This window comes from Vespula pensylvanica, chromosome 6, assembly GCF_014466175.1.
Source record: "Vespula pensylvanica isolate Volc-1 chromosome 6, ASM1446617v1, whole genome shotgun sequence".
Taxonomy (NCBI): Eukaryota; Metazoa; Arthropoda; class Insecta; order Hymenoptera; family Vespidae; genus Vespula; species Vespula pensylvanica.
The window spans coordinates 3,278,064-3,293,151 of NC_057690.1; the positions used below are offsets into that span (position 1 = coordinate 3,278,064).

The following is a 15,088-nucleotide window of genomic DNA, read 5'->3' on the forward strand; positions in this document are numbered from 1 at the left end:
ATAATTTATTTGTAAAGTAACGACAACAATAATACACGCACGCACACAAGCATGCACGCACGAACGCATGAACGCACGAAAGAACAAACGAATGCACCAACGAACGCACGAACGTACGCATGCACGCATATGCTGGCATATGCACATGCACAAACTCGATACGATACGATACGATACGATACGACACGATACGATACGATATAATAGTTTTATCGCGAATTATCCATGCATCGACGCGAAAATACAATCGATTTTCGAGGTACGAACGACGATGGCAGAGAAGTAGGGTTGGGTGGCTCGATTAAAATGAACGAATTTGTGGTATCACGTTAAAGAGAGAACGATAAAGTCCTGTCTCTCTCTCTCTCTCTCTCTCTCTCTCTCTCTCTCTCTCTCTCTCTCTTTCCCTCCTTCTCTGTATTTCGTTAAAAACAAAACGACTTCAAAGTAATCGCGAAATAGACAATCTCGCGAAAGAAAAAGAAGAAGAAAAAAGGAAACGATAAGAAAAAAAAAAAAAAAACAAGAAAAAAGAATGGCATACGTCGTAAAAAAAGGAAGAAAAGAAAAAAAAATACACGTTCGACTTGTGACAAGAAACATAGATGCTCGAGACGAGATAAGAGATAAGAGAGAATTCACTATGAGAATTACACGTGTTATTATAGATCCTAAAGCTACAAAAGGAATAATGGGAGGAGGGGAAAGGGGGTATTGGGGGTGGGGAGAGGGAAAGGATGGAAATACGTTAGCGTTATCTCGAGGCTTCTAAATCAGAATTATCGTTCTGCGAGAGTAAGCGTAAATCGACGAAAGTTTCGTGTCTATGAACTAACCTGTTCGTTCTATGATCCTCTTCTATCTCTCTTTGCTCTCTCTCTCTCTCTCTATCTATCTCTCTCTTTCTCTCTCTGCTCTCTGTCTCTTCCCAACACACTATCGCTCTTCTTGATGACTCTATCCTCTTCTATCTTCGTATATTCTTGCCTCGAGCGACGCACAAAATATCTTGGAGCGAACCTCCAAAAATCTGTCTTCTTTCTTCTTCTTTCACGTACGAATATGGATGACGATGGAAATATTATTAATATTGTCTCTCTCTCTCTCTCTCTCTCTGCGTCTCCTTCTCTCTTCCTTCTTTTTTCTCCCCCCTCTCTCTCTCTGTCTATCTGTCTCTCTCTCTCTCTCTCTCTCTCTCTCTCTCTCTCTCTCTCTACTTCTCTCTTTTCTTTTACTTTCTTATATCTTTTATTAATCTCGAACCAACACGCAACACAATATTACATCGTTTTCACATCTCGACGTTATCGCGTCAAACCGGCACTCTACGTTGTTTATCACTAGACTCTAAAAAATCGTCTCACGCGAGTTCACTTTTTTCTTTCAACGGAAGAACGAAGAAAATAATTCGAAATGAGCACGTACGTACGATACGTGATATCACATTTAAAAGATGAATCAGTGCTGTTAACACCTAAAAATCGTTCAGGAGCACGATACTTTTTTTATTCGTGTACTAAAATATAAAGAGGAAAAGAAAAGCTTGGTATTAATTATTATCAAGAGCAGCGACGAATATATATATATATATATATATGCATGTATGTATGTACATATGTGTGTATAGATCGTTATTGAAAAAGATTAGATGATATAATTTTTTTTATCTACCTATTTCTCCTCCTCTCTCTTTCTTTCTCTCTTTTATATGCAAAAAAGAGATAGTTAACGTTCTAGTCGTAACGATACTTGAAGCAAACAGTATGCTCGGAACTAAACGTACGTGACATGGGCTTGGAACGATCTAACACGACCAACGTCGCTCTTATATCGATGCCTAAGCTATAAAGGAACCTCCATCGAGACGATCGTAGAGGGTAGGAGAAGAAAACTCGCACCTGCTGTCGATACCCTATTCACTCCTCGTTCCACGTTCGAAATAAACACATCGAAGGGAAGCTGTCTTTGGCTGAACGAATTTGAGAAAGAAAAAGATAGGAAAAAGAAAGAAAAAAGAATAGAGAAAAAAGACGAATTCACTAAAATAAAAGAAAAAGAATTGAAAGTGACAAAAAGTGAGAGAGAGAGAGAGAGAGAGAGAGAGAGAAAGAGAGAGATAAAATTAAAATAAAAAAAAAAAGTAAAAAGAAGAAGAAAAAAAAAAGAAAGAAAGAATAAAATGGGAACACAGAAGGAAAGTAATCGAAATGAAAACTCGCAAAGAGAATCAACGTAATTTGCTTGGAAAAAAAAAAAGAAAAAGAAGAAAGAAAAAAGGAAGAAAAGGAAGACAAAAAAAAGCCAGCCTGCAATTAACTGCAAATGGAAAACTTTTAGAAGAACAATCCTTTTTAAATGAGAACACGGCTCGACACTTTTGTTATTTACTGATGAAAAAGGGAGAGAAAGAAAAAAGTATTTGAAAAAAAAAAAAAGGAAAAAAAAAATTACAAAAAGGTTACAGGACTTTAAAATAACTTTTTTCTAAACGTCTCGCTCTTCTCCTTTCTTTTTTTTTTTTTTGTTTTAGCTCCTCCAACCATCAAAAAATATTAATATTGTCGAGCTACGACGAACGATCAATGACATATTACTAACAGTTGAAAGAGAAAGAAAGAAAAGGAAAAAAAGAAAAAAGAAAAAAGAAAAGAGTTAAGACAAAAAATAAAAGAGGAATCTTGAAACGATTTAATCTTATAAAAGAATCGAGGAGAAAAATACTCGAGTTATCATCTGGTTTTAGTATCGTTCTCTTTTCCTCTCTCTCTCTCTTTCTCTCTTTCTCACACACACTCTCGCAGTCTATAAATCACGAGGGTCGCGACATCCAGCTATTATCCTCTCTCAATCTCTATCTTCGTCTCGCTCGCTTGTAAGGGATCTTTTCGGGTATTCTTTCACATCGTTGAGAAAGTGGGATTGCGTCGCCAAAATCGCGACGGCGTGGCTTTGGGCGTGCCCCAGTTTTCCACTGACCGCGGTAAACTTTATAATCCGTTGCTAACAACCATGCCATCGGTAAACCATCCTAAGTAGTCATGGTACACTCACGAATGAACGACCGAAAGAGAGAGAGAGAGAAAGAGAGAAGAAACAGGAAGAGAGAATATAAATTCGTGACAACGTAAACCATGAGACTAAATTCACGTAAAGAAGAAACGAAGAGTAAAGAAAAGAGAAGGAGATAGATAAACAGACAGATAGATAGATAGGTAGATAGGTAGATAGATAGATAGATAGATAGATAGATAGATAGATAGATAGGTAAAAAGAAAAATAGAGAGAGAGAGAGAGAGAGAGAGGAAGAGAGATAGATAGATGGATAGATCGGTAAAAAGAAAGATAAAAAGAAAAAAAAGTGAGAAAGAGTGTATATGGTATTAGAATGGTATTAGAAAGAGAGAGCAAATGACATGCTCTCTTCAGGATCGAAAATCCTCTTTTCTCGGACGAATATACTGTCGTCGTGTGTGTCTCAGGGGATAGAAGCTAATGAACGAACTTTCCAAGCCGATCTAACGGGAACAAAATTGCCGGGCGTAACTTTTATCGTTCCGGAAAAGTTTCGCCTTTCTTTTTCTTTCTTCTTCTTCCTTTTTCTTCAATTTTTTTTTTTTCTTTTCTCTTCTTTTTTTCGAAGACCGAGGGAAGGGAGTGGAATCCCTTTTTACATGTACACAGATGATACGTATACGTATAATGTATGTACGAGTAATACACGCAAAGTCACGATAAAAAGTCGAGTATCACTTTTTTAAAGTCGAAATTTAATAAAACAAGAAGAGAACGTCACGACTTTCAAACTTTTCCTCTTTCGTGATACTATGTATAATTCAAATTTTTAAATTTATATCGCACGACGAACACGCACGACGACGACGACGACGATGACGACGATGACGACGACGACGACGACGACGATAACGACGATAATAACGATGATAATGACAATGATTCGAAAAAGAAAAAGAAAAGAGAAGAAACAAATCTTTTACACACTCTCTTTCTCTCTCACAACTTTTTCTTCATAATTACCAACAGATTAACGCACTAATTAAAATCACTCAAGATCGTCGCTGCCCTTATTCTTTTTCTATCGTGATGAAGAAATTTGAAGAGAAAGCAAAACGAAAAGAGAAAAGAAGAAAATGAGAAAAGGTATTTAAAAAAAAAAAAAAAGAAAGAAAAAATAAAAAAGGAAAAATGTGACGATAAAAAAGAGGGGAATTAAAAGGAACGTACTCGAGAAAAGAAGAGGAAAATCGTGAAATAGATTTTCCCTTCTCGCGATGGAAAACCTTAAAGCAATTATTTATATAATATGAAAATTCGTTCGAGTATCGAAGAGAACACGCGGTCTCGCGAACTTTTCGACGACACGGAAAGCTTCGTGACCGGCGGTTGTTCGTTAGGACTTCGCCAATGGACTGCCGTGTGCCGCGGCAAAAGCTACGGCGCAACACGCCGACGCATCTACCCCCTTAGAGTACCTCTTTCCTCTCCTCCTCCTTCACCACCTCTTCTACCTACTCCTCTTCCCCTCCTTCTACTGCTCCTCCTCATCCTCTAGCACCTCCTACGGGTACTACTACTCCTTTGTCGCACCGATACTGTGGTCTCTCTCTCTCTTTCTCTCTTTCTCTCTCTCTCTCTCTCTCTCTCTCTCTCTCTCTCTCTCTCTCTCTCTCTCTCTCGTAAGTCTACATAGAGTCTATATAAAGGAAAGAGAGAGAGGGAGAGAATGAATTAGTGCAATGGACCATCTTCGAGAGACTCCAAGAAAAAAAAAAACATCTACCCCTTATTTATTTACAATCGATAAGTTCGGCTACACCATAACTGTACTACTTGTATACAGGAGGAGTATGGTCCATTCGACAAATGTCGACTGATTTTCTAAAATATCTATAAACGATATCTATAAACGAATAACGATTAGTTGATGATTTTTATTTATATAGATGTGTGTATATGTATATATATATATATATATATATATATATATATATATATATCAGAATTAAATTTCATTAATAATATCAATGAAAATAAAAGAAAAATCTATATAATTAAATCCGCGAAAAATTATATACTTTATATTGAATATTTCTTCTTTTTGGTCGAGAGTACGTATACAGGTATATGTGAATTTAAATTTCAATTTAATTCATGATATTAATTCAAATAAAAAAAGCAAAACTCTGAATAATTAAACTCGCGATAAGTTATATACTTCTTGTTGAACACTTTCTGTTGTTGTTTCAGAGAGAGAGAGAGAGAGAGAGAGAGAGAGAGAGAGAGAGAGAGAGAGAGAGAGAGAGAGAGAGAGAGACAGACAGAGAGAGAAAAGAAGAATTAAAGTAATGGATCGTCTTCGAAAGATTTCAAGAACAAAAAAGATCTACTTTTTATTTATTTAGTCGATAAGCTCGATTACACCATAAATGTACTATATGTATAGACGAGGAGTATGGTCCATTCGACAAATGTCAACTGATCTTCTCAAATATCTATGAACTATCGAATAACGATAAATTAATGAGCTACATGTATAGGTGTATATGTACATTGAAAAATTAAATTTAATTAATAATTTTAATTAATAAAAAAAAAGAAATCTCTAATTTCGCGAACAATTATATATTTCTTGTTGAATACTTTCTCTTGTTAATCCGAAGAAAAAAAAAGAGAAAAAGAGGATTAAAACAGTAGACTGTTATAATGCTAATGTATAAGTTCGTTATGTTACACAAGAAACTCTTCTATTTTTATTTATTAATTATATATATTTTATAAAATAAATTTGTCAGTATATACGAATATATTTTGGACAGTATAAATAATTAGATGTCAGGATTGCATCATGTTTACATAAGTTATATTGCGTACTGATATTTTATTATAAATACTGATAATTTATTTAAAATACTAGCCAAACGTTTAAAAATACTGATTGAATCTGTCGACGACAAACGCAGAATCGTAACTGGATAATGTATTTGGATAAAATTAATAATGTTAATTAATTTGTTATAGTAAATAGGTAAATTTTAAGATATCATGAACTTCACGCTTAACGTATCTATTTACCAAAAAGATAAAACGATATCTTCTCATCTTCGGAACGATGTTGCTCGCTCAAATACTCTCCAAAGACCGAATGATTAATTTTCTATCGAACTTGATCGAAGTGTACACAAGCTCGAAAACAAAACTGTATTTTGATAGAAAAAACAGTTCTCGGTATACCGAGTAAATCGAATTATAAATGAGAAAGGTTGTGTTTATATCTCGAATATACGTATGTATGTATGTAACTATGTGTAAACACGTGAATGTCCGGTCAACTTGGTTACAAGATTTATAACGTACAATAAAATTTGATAATTTATACCAGTTATAACTTCGCCGGTAATTACGTCAATGAATTTCGCTCGAATTTCACTTGATTGTTTACATACTCGTAGAAAATATATATATATATATATATATATATATATATATATATATATATATACGTACACTGGATATCACACGCTGTTACTACATATTAAATTTTTAAATACATTGATAATATCTCTGATTGAAATAGAACTGTGTACTACATGTGAATTTATTTAACAAATTTATTCATACTTCGTACTATATATATTCATAGAAGATACAACTATATGCGTATTATATTACAAATTTATATATTATGAATGTATTTATGAATTTCTCACGCATCATATATACTTACATATATATACATACACATGACTATGACATAGATACATACTTATATTCATCATATACAAATTTATATAATAACCGTATAATGTGTAAGTAAATAAATGTAAATGTATATAAATTATAAATTTATGTAACAAATGTATATGTATATTGTACATTCGTATACGTAAAGAATTATTCGCATATTCTTATGAAATTCGCGTTCTTCATAGCTAGTCGCATGATTTATGTAGGTGGAATAAGAAAATCGAAATAACTGAGAGACCGAAAGTTTAATAAAAACGTCTCCATTAAGCCGCGCGTAGACTCTACGACGAGCGACGAACTAGAACTGAGCGAACGACTATATCTCTTTTCTCGAAGGTGTGAAACTGATCGATGGATAGCATCGATCAAGCCCTCGGTCGCAAGCTACATTAACTTTATATTAAATACTTCATCATTTTCCAAGACATATCGCGTAAGGCCGATTTCGTTGGCAATAGTAAAGACTCCGATTTTCTGTGATATTTTTTTTCTTTCCAAAATCATTATTATTATTATTATTATTATTATTATTAGTATTATTATTATCAAAGGAAAATTTTTTAACGCCCGATTGATCGATCAAGTTTGACTTTACAATAATCGTAAATATTAAATTTTGCCCTACGAAGAACAGATCTGATTTCTTCCTTCTTTTCGAACGTCTTTCGTTTCGTTTTATTTAAAAAAGTGAAAGTAATAAAAAATAAAAGAAAAGAACGTGATACTTAGATTTATTCGTACTTATCAAAACAATAATATTCTAAACGAAATATTGACCAAATGCATCGAGAAAATCGGATGTTTAATTTATTGGTTACCGGTTACAAAGATATACAGGAGTGTTCCGAACTCAACTCTCAAGATTTCACTTCACATGTACTAAGAGTAATTAATTAAACTGCAATCTATAAAGTGTTAACTCAAATATTTATACTAGCAACTTTCAATCGTTATTAGACTTCTCCATATCACAATCAATTCGAAATAAGTCAATATTTATTTGTGGATATTTGAGTGTGTGTGTGTGTGTGTGTGTATACACACACATATCCGTATAAATATCTGATAAAACCGATCTAATAATTAGAGAAATAAATTTTTAAATGAACTATAATACAAAAATTTCTTATCGTTCTTCGATTATATAAAAAAAATATTTATAAATTAACGGGTAATATAAATCTGTGATATAAAACGAATAATTTTCGTTAAAACGTTCATAATAAATAACATATATTTTGAAATCTACAAGAAAATATAATAGAGAAAATAAATACGATGTCAAAGATAAGATAAAATGATTTTTGTCGATGGGAAGAACGTATTCTTTAAAAGCTTTTGTGTAAAAATCCTTAAAGCTTTTCTTCAATAACGACAGATAATACGAAAACAGAAGAAACAGAGCTTTGCATTCCTTTATCTATTTTTCCTTTTCGTTTTTCTTCTCTTTTTCTTTTCCTCTTTCTCTGGGCGCTCACAGTTTTGTAATTCTGATAACGATCGAGTAACTAAAGTCCTAGTAATATAAAAACTTGGAAAAAAATATCTCTGAATATTTTTCTCGTCTAATTTTCTTTCTCTCTCTTTCTCTCTCTCTCTCTCTCTATTTTACTTTAGTACTTTATTAACGAATAGGAAAATGTCAGCATGTCGAATTAATGCAAAATTTTCGAAAAAGAGCACATTTATTATTAGAAACGTTCATCATCATCGAGTGAAAGGAATATAAAAGGGACAAATTACGTTGGAACGTCATGTAACTTAACGATGCAACCACGTACACTATTGTTAATGTCGCTGGACGTACGTGTTAAACGATTGCACGTGCAATAATTGTTTGATGTACTCATAACAGATGACAATGGCAGAAAAACGTGCCTATATATACGTATATTCTCGTATATACCTATATGTATAGTTAATACAATATATATATATAATCTATATCTAAATATATATACATATACATACGTGTATATTGATTTAAAGTCGAAAACACTTGCGAACGACAACGAATGAAAATGAAATATCAGAAAATACATACATACATATATACATATATACACGCACACGCACATATATATATACAAAGGAAAACTTGTCTCTCGCACGTATTAACGTAGAAATACGCATTAACTACGTTCCAGCCTGTACGAGGGAAAATATATAAGAGGATTGTTTAAACTTCGTACGAAAGAATATTCTCTGTCCACTGTTCAAACGTAATAATAGCTAAATGAAAGGAAAAAAAAAAAAAGAAAAAAGATAACAAAAAATGTTATATTGCGTTGTTTGTAACGATTATATTACTTTTCGTACGTATGTATGGCAAAAAAAAAAGAAAAAGAAATATACGGAGAACAAAAAAATCATTAGTGTTTCTAAACATATTTTCAACGTTCTTGCAAGCTCGTGAATCCGTCGATTAATTTTCTGGACGGCGAACGATAAAAACTGAGTAAATATGAAATGAAATTCTCTTAGATGAATTAGTTAAAAAAGAAATGAAATATTGTTCGTTTATCGTGATTGAAACACGTCCTAGTACGTTATTTCGAATAGTAACTTATTATTGATCGCATTAGAGTAATAGAGTATTTTCGAAAATAATTGAAATGTCAACAAAATGATTTACGCTACGTCGGTAATGAAATTGTGCGGTTGGGGATATGCGACCCCTCGTACCTATGATTTTGTAGAAATCATCGATGAAGTGACTAATTGAATTTACACTAAATGCAAAAAACAAAAAAAAAAGGAAAACGAATGACAAACGATAATTGAAATGCGACCGACAGGAAACAAACAAATTGATTATTAGTTCGAAAAAAAGAAAAAAAAAAAGAGAAAAAATAATCTTGGGAAATTTATAATCCGATAATTAATACCCTCGTACGAACATCATCCCTTCCTTTTACGAGGATTTATCCGGATACATATAGGTAGTTTCAAAGTTAACGTCAACGACATTTGTGACGAATTTAATCTGATCACTTCAACGTTTCGGTCTAAAATCGATTTAATATCGATTCGGTATCGATTTAACGCTCGAGGGCTCATATTTGAAGTACTCTTCTAATAATACGAAGACCGCGTGAGAGAACGATACGATCGGCTATAATAGACACCGTTGATTAGTCGGGACTAGGTACACACCTTCAAACGACACCATCCAGTCCTCCCATCCCCCTCCCCCTACCTCCCTCGTCCAGTCTACCCCACCCAACCCCATGTTATAAGCATATTAGGCGTCCGGGAAATGGAGATTCCCAGCGAGAGATAGGGGAGACAATAATTTCTTGCAAATTGCTCCGTCCGTACGAAGTGTATACGAGAGCCGGTTGAACCATAGGAAACGAATCACGAAATAATATCAACAATAATCGTCCAATCAATTCGTCGTATTTAATCGATAAAACAAAACCTATGTTGCTTGTATCTTATATAAAATAATAGAAAAATATTTACGAGGTTATACAATCACAATTATCAATGATATCCAATGAAATTATTATAAAGTTATTTTATTCGTTATATTTAAGGCTATTATTCATCATTTATCTCTCGTAACGTATGCGGACTTCACCGAGAAATATAAATGATATGAATTACAAAATATGAATTACGAATATTGTACCCATTATTTGTCTGTTCCTACGGTGTATAAGCTTCTGTAATATCGTCTACTTCTCTATCGACGTTACTTAACAAATGAGTTAGAGTATGATAAAAATTTTCGCATTTAATAAAAATAGTAATTATTTCTGACGAAAGCAAAAAATAAGTTTTTTGCCGGATTGTATTTCTTTGACCATACGTGGATTGATTGAAGAGCGTTTGTTCGTTGTATCAAATTTTATTTGTTTGTGAATAATAAATAAGAACGAATAAGGATAATAAAGAAATTTTAATTTTTCAATACATTCCTCGAAGAAATTATTTAAAAATTATATTATACTATAGCTGATTCGTTTATTCGTTGTAATTATGATGAGCAATATAAAATATAAGTACTTTAATATTTAATTAAATTTGGAAAGAAAAAATTTTGAAAACACACGTAAAAATATGCAGCCATTCGCCCGGTAGTACTTGCGTTACATAATTTAGATTTAGATTTCGATATGTCGCAAGTAATACCGACCCAGGTCTCACCACTTGGAGGTTGCTGCTTCCGGAGACCCATTGATGATTTTCTATATAAAAATCTAAATCGATATCACGAATGTTCATGTAAATTTTATTTTTAAATATTCATAACTTAATATATTTTTTAACTTACATTGAATTACTTCTATCATAAATGAAAAATTTTTGTTCCTTAATCGCATCCCTTAAACTTAATAAAAATAAAGATGGTTTATATCGAAGTGTACTTATTTTATTTTTATATACTTTATCAGCGCAGTTGCAATGTTCCCCGTAATTATTATTTCCTATACGTTTCGTCATTTTAAAAAGGCCTTAATTTAATGATCCTAACATTACTTGATTTCATAAAAAATAAAAGAGATAAAGAAAGAAAAAAGTATATATTTATGTATATTACTTAGTATATATTTTACTTACGAATAGTATATATTACTTACGAAAGATAAAATTTTTCATTTTAATTTAATTTAATTGACATTAAGAAAGTTTTTCAAAGAATATGATAAATTCTCGATTCTGATCTAAACAACTATTCTTTTCCTGTAACGCGTAGCAAAGAGAGAATTTGGCACGTATCCCAGTGTGCTTGTTTCAGCTGCATGTGCACCTTTATTCAATGCAGTTTCAGTGCTCCTCACAATTGCCATATCATACGTTTCGTTACTACGACTTTAATTGAACTTAATTTTATAGAAATGAATAATATAGTATTTGTAAAAGATAAAAATTACAAAATTTAATTCGATTTAATTTAACTCTAAAAGGAAGAAAAGAAAGAAAAAATTGAAAAATGCATGAGACTCGACTTTAATAATAAAAATGCAAAATATCAAATAATCCTATTCGTGTACGCGGGACAAAATGGGACCTTGGCACACTTGTGTACTCGTATGTGCTCCTTTCAGCTTTGTGTGCATGTTGCTTCAATGTACTTTCAGTGGTCCCTACAATTCTTGTATCTTGTACATTTTACAACTATAACTTTAATATATAACTTGATTTTATAAGAATAAAATTATGAATTTAATCGAACTTTAGAAAAGAAGAAAAGTGCAAAATTTCTGATTTAACTTTAATATAAAACTTAATATTATTAAAACAAAATTATGATTCTGTTTGAACTTTGACAAATTTATTACTCGATTTTAATAATAAAAATATATTGAAAATAAAATAATCCTATTCAAATCTACTCCTATCATTATAAGAGTATTTTGAGTGACTACATGGTAACATTAAAGTATAACTAAGAACCATTCTCGAAATTTTCTGGTGAACCTTTGAAAATGACTATAATATATAATAGCTTATAGTTTCTTTTCTCTTTCGAAAGTAATGACTCTACAAAGACTTTTCTTTTATCGATTGAAATTGATTAAATATTTCATTAATTTCTATCTAAAAATATAATGGAAAATCCTCGAACACTCCATCTTACGAGCGATTATTCTAATTATTACAAAAAAAATCATACAGTTTTGCATGTAATCCAGAGATTATCCATCGCGAATGTCTTCTTGCTTATTCTTTATCAGAATTCGTTAATATCGATTTTTTACTATTTTCGCGAGAGAAAAATATTTTAAAATACATTAAAATATTCAAAATTTCACATAATTATAAACGCGTTTGAACAAGGAGACCTTATTCTGATCTAATAAATAAATCAAAAAATAGATACTATTCAGGAGTAAATCTCCAAAGAAATTTACTCGTGGTCACTCAAATCTCTTTCATTAATTAATTACAACCAATCACTCGTGTCGATTAGGATCTTTAGTCCTCGACATGATTGAGTGATCGGAGGGACTTAAAAATTCACTTACTACTTGAGAAGTTCTGCGATGGCTCCAAAACACCCGTACAGCGAATTAGGTCGAAATCGAGGATAGATTATTTGTAGGTGGTTGAAAATGAGATAGGTCGATATCGAAGTTGGTTGAGATCCTCTTTAATGATGCACTGACTCTAATACTCGATAATTATTTATCAACGAACGGTCATTGAAGTTAATTCCCGAAACTTTCGCGTATAAATACAGTTTTTGCGACTATTAAAAAAACACAAAACTTTGCAGCTTAAACACTGATTCTAACGACTGCATTGCTCGCAGTCGATGCAAAAACACTGGTTGTTTAAATCGCGAAACGCGAACGAACAAACACTGCTTCTACTACGCGACTTTTTATTTTTTATATTAAAAATACAAATACACGATTACTTCATTGCTACATTAGCGCACTATTGCAACGAAATTCTGAAACAGAAAAATAGAAACGAAGTAATTAGTATCATCGTTCTTGTAACAAAGACTCGATAATATTGAAAAAATGTTTCATATAAAAATATATTTACCTTCAACCTTCGTTGTTATTGAACGATTTTCTTCAAGGTGATGAAAACAGAACTTCGACGAAAATAAAAAACTAAAGACGAATTTCTTGTTACGACCGACACCGACTTTACTTCCCGAGTGTATGATTTATTCTCTAAATATTAATTAATTATATTGTAAGTACGTAGATAATACGATGTTTAAATAATTATAAAATCATCGAAAATATTACATTTCTAATCTTACCTGCTTGGAAAGAGAGAGCTCCGATGTTTACTCGTCGAGATGTAAAAGGAAACTAGTTCGATAACAACTCAAGTTCGTCTGTGAACTCTGTCAGTCCGTTTTTGTTGATATTAGACAAAGGTAATGTTTCTCCTTCAAAATTTAACCGTATTGAAATATTAAAGTAAAATTATTTTATATTTATCGCGTGCTCTGAGCTATTTAATATTTCAATAAATATACTATCGTTTAAATATTAATTTGTTATACTCCGTGTATATTATATATTGTTTAAATAATTATAAAATTCGCAAAAGCATTAATATTTTAATCTTAAACGTATGAAAAGAGAGAGCTCCGATGTTTACTCGTCGGAATGTAAAAGAAAACTAATTCGATAACAGCTCATGTTCGTCTACAGTCCGTTTTTGTTGATATTAGACAAAGACAATGTTTCCTTCTTCAAAATTTAATCGCATTGAAATGTTAAGATTGTTTTATATTTATCGCGTGCTCTGAGCTATTGAATGTTTAAACGAATATACTATCGTTTAAATATTGGTTTGCTATATATCGTGTTCACTATATATTGTTTAAATAATTATCAAATTATCGAAAATATAAATTATCTGATTTTAGTCGTATAGAAAGAGAGAGTTTCGACGATGTTAACTCGTCGAAATACGAAAGAAAACTGACTGGATTTGTATCAAAGTCAACCAATAGTTTGTTGTTGTTTACTTTAAATGTAGGTAACAACTCCGTGTTCGAAATGTAAGTGAAATCAAATATTAAATTATTTTATCTCATAATTTTATATTTACTACGTAATATTAAGAAAATCTGAATCTCAGTTTATGCACACACACATACAAAGAATCGTTTACTTCGTGGAAATATTATATTTTGCAAAACGCACACTACGTAAGCGTTTATACAAAAATCATTATAAGCTTCTTCTCTTTTACTACAAAGTTCAAGAGGCACCAATATACGAAACTTTTTTTTCATGAAAAACATTAAAAACAACGTTTACAACAATAGTGAGTGTAGGTGTCATTTTTTATCGATTTTAATGAACAAAGTCTTGCTTCAAAGATGAAGGTTTAAACGAGAACATGGTCTTAGAAAAATTTTTTGAGAAAATCTTATTTCTATGCATAAATTATTTTCGAAGGGACACCATTTTTTACGCGATATTTTTTTTTTAAGGAAAATAAACCTTTTTAAAAATTCAAGAAAGCCGTGTTCTCGCTTAAACCATCGTCTTCAAAACGAGACCTTGTTCATCAAAATCGATCAAGAATTACGCCTCATTGAATTACTCATTGTTAGCGTAAATCATTATAAGAGCAGGGAGTGATGAACAGCCTTAAAATAAATTTTGTAAGCCCCTTTACGAAGATTTCTCTACAAAGAAGTATAAAGGGTTGCCTTTCTCCAGGCGTACAATTAACGAATGGAAAAAAATGTAATTCTACCTAGATGAAAAGGATATTTTACCGTAACATTTTATACAAAAGAGAATAAAATTATCATTTATCATTTGTTGTTTGTATTTTATAAAATAAATTTTATGAAGCTCCTTCACGAGGATTTTTCTACAAAGTATTA

The 15,088-nt window shown here is 31.8% G+C and overlaps 1 protein-coding gene and 1 long non-coding RNA gene across 3 annotated transcripts in view; both read right to left on the minus strand.

The window, feature by feature from the left end:
• The window catches only part of LOC122630271 (lachesin-like), a 176,986-nt gene extending 176,129 nt beyond the window's left edge, over positions 1-857 (minus strand). The window contains exon 1 of one of the 2 annotated variants that reach the window (XM_043814606.1): positions 837-857. The gene's annotated coding sequence lies outside the window, so the exon portion shown is untranslated. The remainder of the gene's footprint in view (positions 1-836) is intronic. The other variant, XM_043814608.1, reaches the window with a different exon arrangement.
• Positions 858-13,018: 12,161 nt separating this feature from the next.
• LOC122630000 lies at positions 13,019-13,587 on the minus strand. Its single transcript, XR_006327390.1, has 3 exons — positions 13,496-13,587; positions 13,270-13,403; positions 13,019-13,171 (listed from the first exon to the last, which is right to left on the minus strand). It is a non-coding gene; the product is annotated as an uncharacterized LOC122630000 (long non-coding RNA).
• Positions 13,588-15,088: the final 1,501 nt, after the last annotated feature.